This window comes from Schistocerca nitens, chromosome 8 (genome assembly GCF_023898315.1).
Source record: "Schistocerca nitens isolate TAMUIC-IGC-003100 chromosome 8, iqSchNite1.1, whole genome shotgun sequence".
NCBI classification, from domain to species: domain Eukaryota; kingdom Metazoa; phylum Arthropoda; class Insecta; order Orthoptera; family Acrididae; genus Schistocerca; species Schistocerca nitens.
The window spans coordinates 337101204-337108578 of NC_064621.1; the positions used below are offsets into that span (position 1 = coordinate 337101204).

Sequence of the window (7375 nt, forward strand, 5' to 3'; positions counted from 1 at the left end):
GCGCCATTCAATCTTCCACGTGATCCTCTTAGGCACCTTTTGAGCTGTGCACGAAGATGCTGAGAGTGGAAGACGGGCTAGAGTTGTATATGCCCATAGTCCCAATAAACGGTTTGCAACAGTTCGTGTTGACACGTCTGGGTTCACACGCCCTCTTATTTACGCTGTGTTAGCTGCACGATCTGCCACTGCTGCCCTTACAATACGATGCTCCCTGGCGGACGTCTGGGCTGTGTGCACGTCCAGAACCTGGTCTACAGGTGTGACAATGTTCACGTGACCACTGATACCAGCACGTTGCATAACTGATGTAGCACGTCCAACTTGTGTGGCAGTTCTCCAAAAGGACCATCCGGCCACTCGAAAAGCCATAATCTGGCCCCTTTCAAACTCGCTGTAGGAAGCACAAGTTGCCTGCTTACTTCACAGGGATGCACCAAATTGAGCCTTCCAGCTGTGCACATTCCCTATTAATGGATAAACACATAGAGTGCTCTGGTAGCTACACCACTACACTATCTGTTGGCGGTAGACGTTCAAACCATTATCAGTACAGATGCTATCACCCAAGTGGCACATGCCGTCATTGGATCAAAATCAGCGTCGTCTTTCCAAGTGTACTATGCAGATCAAATGGTTCAAATGGCTCTGAGCACTATGGGACTTAACATCTGAGGTCATCAGTCCCCTAGAACTTAGAACTACTTACACCTAACTAACCTAAGGACATCACACACCGAGCGAGGTGGCGCAGTGGTTAGACACTGGACTCGCATTCGGAAGGACGACGGTTCAATCCCGCGTCCGGCCATCCTGATTTAGGTTTTCCGTGATTTCCCTAAATCACTCCAGGCGAATGCCGGGATGGTTCCTCTGAAAGGGCACGGCCGACTTCCTTCCCCATCCTTCCCTAATTCGATGAGACCGATGACCACGCTGTCTGGTCTCCTTCCCCAACCAACCAACCAACCAACATCACACACATCCATGCACGAGGCAGAATTCGAACTTGTGACAGTATCAGTCGCGCGGTTCCAGACTAAAGCGCCTAAAACCGTCCTGCCACACCGACCGGCTGTTACTATGCAGTGAATTAACCTTCAGTTAGAAGGCTGGCTAGAAGCGAAAGTCTGAAAAGTGCCCAGTAGTGATTGCTCAGTAAGCGTGATCTAAGGATTGTTGTTAATAAACGGAAACAGCTTATCAGTAGTTTATAATTTTAAATTTTTCGATTGTGATGAAGAATATTAAATTTTTTAACAAATAACATACACATACGAAATTATTAAAATGAGTGCTCTTGTACACGGAGAAGCACATAGGCTACAGCAGTGAGGCCACTGCACGTGACAGGTACTGGCAGAAGTAAAGCTGTGAGGACGGGGCGTGAGTCGTGCTTGGGTAGCTCAGTTGGTAGAGCACTTGCCCGCGAAAGGCAAAGGTCCCGAGTTCGAGTCTCGGCCCGGCACACAGTTTTAATCCGCCACGAATTTTCATAAAATATCGTTTTCATCTGTGGTATTAAACCAAACTGTTGACGATTTACGTTTGTAATTAAGGGATAAAACTGAAAATTAAAAATATTATGCTGAAAGTTGGAGATGTTAAAATGAAGCAATGCACATTCGTTGAAAGCTTATGAAATGACACTTGGAAAAGATAGGAGAGCGAAGAATAGGAGCTTGTATTGTCGAAGGATGTAAGTATACACAGGGATGATAGAGGTGTCTCCTAGGCCATGAAATGAGGAAGAAATGAAGAGGAAAAGATAGAGCCCTAACATATAGTGGGATGGGCTGGGGACATAGCATGAGTTGATAGCTTGTATAAATATCTGGGTGGATTTAATTGTATGGGCGAAAGATCGGTCGAAGCTTCGTTGAGAGAGGTATGATGTGATGATGATGATGTGTGTGTGTGTGTGTGTGTGTGTGTGTGTGTGTGTGTGTGTGTATGTGTGTGTCTCTGTGTGTAAATGTTCGGTTGGCAATATGTGTCGGTAAAAGTGCGGAAGATTAGCAGGATTGGAAATCAGAGTTGAAACAACGAGGTTGCTGGAGTCGCGTTTGTGTATCATGTGAGACTTACGCAGATGTTTAACGTGGGTGAGGGTAAGTGGGAATTTAATGAGGAGTTAAATGATTGATGAAGGACATGGTAAACGCGTGTGAAAGTCAAACCTGATTGCATGTCGCTCAAGGATTTGAAAGGAATTATGAAACTTCAATAGAGCCGTTATACAAGCTTCATTGTGCGTAAGAACTTAGGCTGCAAATAGGAAGTAAGAGACAAAGAGTGCACTGTAGTTCTGACAATGTAGGCTGTTACTGTTTACATGCTACTTATACTACCTATATATTAATATAGTTCGTGTATTTTCTTTGGAGTGAAAAAGTTCGTGGTTAGTAAACAGCATATGAGTGCTCTTGTACACGGAGAAGCACATTGGCTACAGCAGTGAGGCCACTGCACGTGACAGCTGTCCACAGCAGGTGGCACAGAGATGTCGCACTGCCGTGCTGCGGGCTGCGTGTGATACGGGGATCGTGGCACGGGGGCGCTGTATCTGATGGCGGTGCCGCCCCCTGACCGGACACTCCCACAGTTTGATTCTAGCCGCGACAACCCCGCCCCCTACATGTGCTGCCACTTACCGCACGCCACGAGTGTGTCACACGCTTATTTGTCGTACGATGTTCTTAATTTATCTCTAGCATTCCTTCCGTAACTACTGTGCACCACTGTTTTCATGATTTGATCTTTCATATACACTACTGGCCATTAAAATTGTTACACCAAGAAGAAATGCAGATGATAAACGGGTATTCATTGGACAAATATATTATACTAGAACTGACAAGTGATTACATTTTCAAGCAATTTGGGTGCATAGATCCCGAGAAATCAGTACCCACAACAATCACATCTGGCCGTAATAACGGCCTTGATACGCCTGGGCATTGAGTCAAACAGAGTTCGGATGACGTGTACAGGTACAGCTGCCCATGCAGCTTCAACACGATACCACAGTTCATCAACAGTAGTGACTGGCGTATTGTTACGAGCCAGTTGCTCGGCCACCATTGACCAGACGTTTTCAGTTGGTGAGAGATCTGGAGAATGTGCTGGCCAGAGCAGCAGTCGAACAATTTCTGTGTCCAGAAAGGCCTGTACAGGACCTGAAAGAGGCGTCGTACATTATCCTGCTGAAATGTAGGGTTTCGCAGGGATCGAATGAAGGGTACAGGCACGGGTCGTAACACATCTGAAATGTAACGTCCACTGTTCAAAGTGCCGTCAATGCGAACAAGAGGTGACGGAGACGTGTAACCATTGTGGCACCCAATACTATCACGCTGGGTGATACGCCAGTATGGCGATGACGAGTACACGCTTCCAATGTGCGTTCACCACGATGTCGCCAAACACGGATGCGACCATCATGATGCTGTAAACAGAACCTGGAATCATCCGAAAAAATGACGTTTTGCCATTCGTGCACCCAGGTTCATCGTTGAGTACACCATCGCAGGCGCTCCTGTCTGTGACGCATCGTCAAGGGTAACCGCAGCCATGGTCTCCGAGCTGATAGTCCATGCTGCTACAAACGTCGTCGAACTGTTCGTGCAGATGGTTGTTGTCTTGCAAACGTCCCCAACTGTTGACTCAGGGATAGAGACGTGGCTGCACGATCCTTTACAGCCATGCGGATAACATGCCTGTCTTCTCGACTGCTAGTGATACGTGGCCGTTGGGATCCAGCACGGCGTTCCGTATCACCCTCGTGAACCCACCGATTCCATATTGTGCTAACAGTCATTGGATCTCGACCAACGCGAGCAACAATGTCGCGATACGATAAACCGCAATCGCGATACGCTAAAATCCGACTTTTATCAAAGACGGAAACGTGATGGTACGCATTTCTCCTCATTACACGAGGCATCAGAACAACATTTCACCAGGCAACGCTGGTCAACTGCTGTTTGTGTATGAGAAATCGGTTGGAAAATTTCCTCATATCAGCACGTTGTAGGTGTCGCCACCGGCGCCAACCTTGTGTGAATGCGCTGGAAAGCTAAACATTTGCATATCCCAGCATCTTATTCCCGTCGGTTAAATTTCGCGTCTGTAGCACGTCATCTACGTGGTGTAGCAATTTTAATGGCCGGTAGTGTAAACTTAGTATGTGCATCTCATTCCATATCCTACGAATAGTATTAATATTTTCATTCAAAATGCAAAAATTGAATAGCCAAAGAAACTAGTATACCTGCCTAATATCCAGTAGGGCACCGAAACACGTGGTATGGACTCGACGGGGTGTCTGAAGTACTGCTGGAGGGAATTGCCACCATGAATCCTGCAGGGCTGTTCATAAATCGGTAAGAGTACGTGGCGCTGGAGATCTCATCTGAACAGCACGTTGCTAGGCATCCCAGATATGCTCAATAATGTTCATGTCTGGGGAGTTCAGTGGCCAGTGGAAGTGTTTAAACTCTGAGGAGTGTTCCTGTAGCAATTCTGGGCGTATGGAGAGTCTCTTTGTCCTGCTGTAATTGCCAAAATCCGTTGTAATGCACAACAGACATTAATGGATGCAGGTGATCAGACGGGACGTTTACATACGTGTCACCTGCAGAGCTGTATCTAAAAGTATCAGGGGTCACATACACTCCAACTGGACAAGCCCCACACTATTACAGAGCCTTCAGCAGCCTGAACTGTCCCCTGCTGACATGCAGGGTCCATGGATTTATTAGGTTGTCTCCATACCTGTACACGTCCAACCGCCCTATACAATTTGAAACGAGACTCGTCCGACCAGGCAACATGTTTCCAGTCATCAACAGTCCAATGTCGGTTTTCACGTGGCCTGGCGAATGGTTAAGATTTGTCACGTGCAGTCGTCAAGGGCACACGAGTGGACCTTCGGCTTCGAAAGCCCATATCGATGATGTTTCTTCGAATTGTTCGCACGTTGACACTTTTGGTGGCCCAGTATTGAAATCTGCAGCAATTTGCGGAAGGGTTGCACTTCTGTCACGTTGAACGGTTCTCTTCAGTCGTCGTTGCTCCTGTTCTTGCAGGATCATTTTCCGCCCGCAGCGATGTTGTAGAGTTGGTGTTTTACCGGATTCCTGATATTCACAGCACACTCATGAAATCGTCGTACCAGAAAATCTCCATCTCTACCTCGGAGATTCTGTCTCTCATCGCTTGTGCGCCGACTTTAACATCACTTCCAAACTCAGTTAAATCTTGATAACCTGTCATTGTAGCAGCAATAACCGATCTAACAACTGCGCCAGACACTTGTTGTCTTAGATAGGCGTTGCCGACCGCAGCGGTGTATTCTGTCTGTTCACATATCTCTGTATTTGAATACGCATGTCTATACCAGTCTTTTTGGCACTTCAGTGTAGATATAACATTCTAGATGTAACAATTCCTACGCTTCTGCAATGCCTGGGAAAAAAGTGAAGCATCCAGAATGGAAGGAGGAATCGAAATGAACACTGGTTGAAATGGTATGTGGTTTTACTTCAGTGATTACAAAAATCGAGTCAAATTTGCATAGCACTTGCCGACTCTAGCTCACTTAACAGTATAACGTTGCACCCCTTCTGGCCTGGATACATACACTGGTACAGTTGGGAAGGAGTCGTATCGTCTCCTGAATCGAGTTGGCCCACTATTGTTGTAGCTGGTCCTTGATGATATACTGGCAGCTGGTCCCACACGTGTTGTGTTCTATCAGGGATGGCTCTGGATATCTTTCTGGCCACAAAAGTACCTCATTACGCAGGCAGTTCATTGAGATACGTACCACATGTGGACGACAATTGTTCTGTTGAATACTAGTGCCAAGATAATCTCACATGAGATGTTAACACATGAGGACATAGGATTTCCGTGACCAATCTATGTACCATCAGTCACAACCAATCGTGTCCTGACGTCATACCCGATGGCTCCCAATATCATCATGTCAGAAGTAACACCACTATGCCTCTCCAAAACTTTGTATGCGGGGCCTTTCCCCAGGTCGTCGCCATACTCTCATAGGTGGCCATCTGAGGCCGTACAGAATCGCGATTCATCAATGAAGATAATTTGACTCCATTCATCAACAGCCCATGCTTCCTGGTCACAGCACCACTCCAAGCGCAACCGTTTATGTCGTAATGGTTCAAATGGTTCAAATGGCTCTGAGCACTATGGGACTCAACTGCTGAGGTCATTAGTCCCCTAGAACTTAGAACTAGTTAAACCTAAGGACATCACAAACATCCATGTCCGAGGCAGGACTCGAACCTGCGACCGTAGCGGTCTTGCGGTTCCAGACTGCAGCGCCTTTAACCGCACGGCCACTTCGGCCGGCTGTCGTAATGATAACGGTAGTCTACGAATGGCCGGTAATTCTCTGGTCTCGCTTCTAGTACTCTCCGATCACTGCTGCATGATGGCCTGCCTACTCGTGAAATATGGGGTGCCTAGGAAACCTGCTTTCTCAGGTAGCTAGACAACAATTCAAACAAATCGTATTAATGAATTTTATTACAGAAAATAAATGACAATACGTAACTTTAAGAAATACATATGCGTCCCGAGCAAAGGGCAACATGCAGTGCAACGAATGTCTTTCAGTGTATCTAGTTCAGTACATGTGAAGTAATACATGCTTCTATACAGGTCGCTGGCCCTGACGCTTCTGTAGAACTCGTAGAACTGGCTCGCGACCAGGCAGCGTGGCACTTATGTCCTCTTGGTGTAGAAGGCTCTTTCGTCGCGTTGTCGTCCTGGAGAGGGGTCGGTCAGCATGCAATTGGCTGACGTCGTCTCACAGCCCTCTCTGCTCTAACGTTCCCGTCTGGCGTGCCGGAGATTGGCTTTACGCCGGAACACAGGATGTTGCAAGAAGTTCATTACTTGTGCTCGCATGACAGCTGCACACTCGTATAACAGGTGCAGATGTGGAGGGGTTGCTGTGTGCTTGGTGCACAATAGGGTGTTCCACCCTTGTGGTGGTCAGGCGTGATAGAAAGGAACCTTGACGACGCCTATGCCTGTCCTCACGTCTCTATACTGTTATACTGTCCAATATCGTGGCTCTGTCATATCCGAATGGCACACAAATCTCGATATTGGACGATACGACCAGCGGGCCAAATGGAGACCCACACGGAGGCCCACTTCAAACTCTATGAGGTGCTGACAACACTATGACACACGAGTACGCAGCATCTTCGTGATCACTCAACATTAAGGGAAGATGTGTTCCTATTTTATGGTTTTCTCTGTTGGTTCTATTCGTTATGGCGCCAGGTACAGACTGGGAAGTAGTAACATGGTTTTTCAAGCAAGTAATGTA

General features: G+C 47.0%; 1 non-coding gene across 1 annotated transcript; it reads left to right on the plus strand.

The window, feature by feature from the left end:
• Nucleotides 1-1394: 1394 nt before the first annotated feature.
• On the plus strand, nucleotides 1395-1469 carry Trnas-cga (transfer RNA serine (anticodon CGA)). The gene has a single exon. It is a non-coding gene; the product is annotated as a tRNA-Ser (tRNA).
• The last annotated feature ends 5906 nt before the right edge of the window (nucleotides 1470-7375 follow it).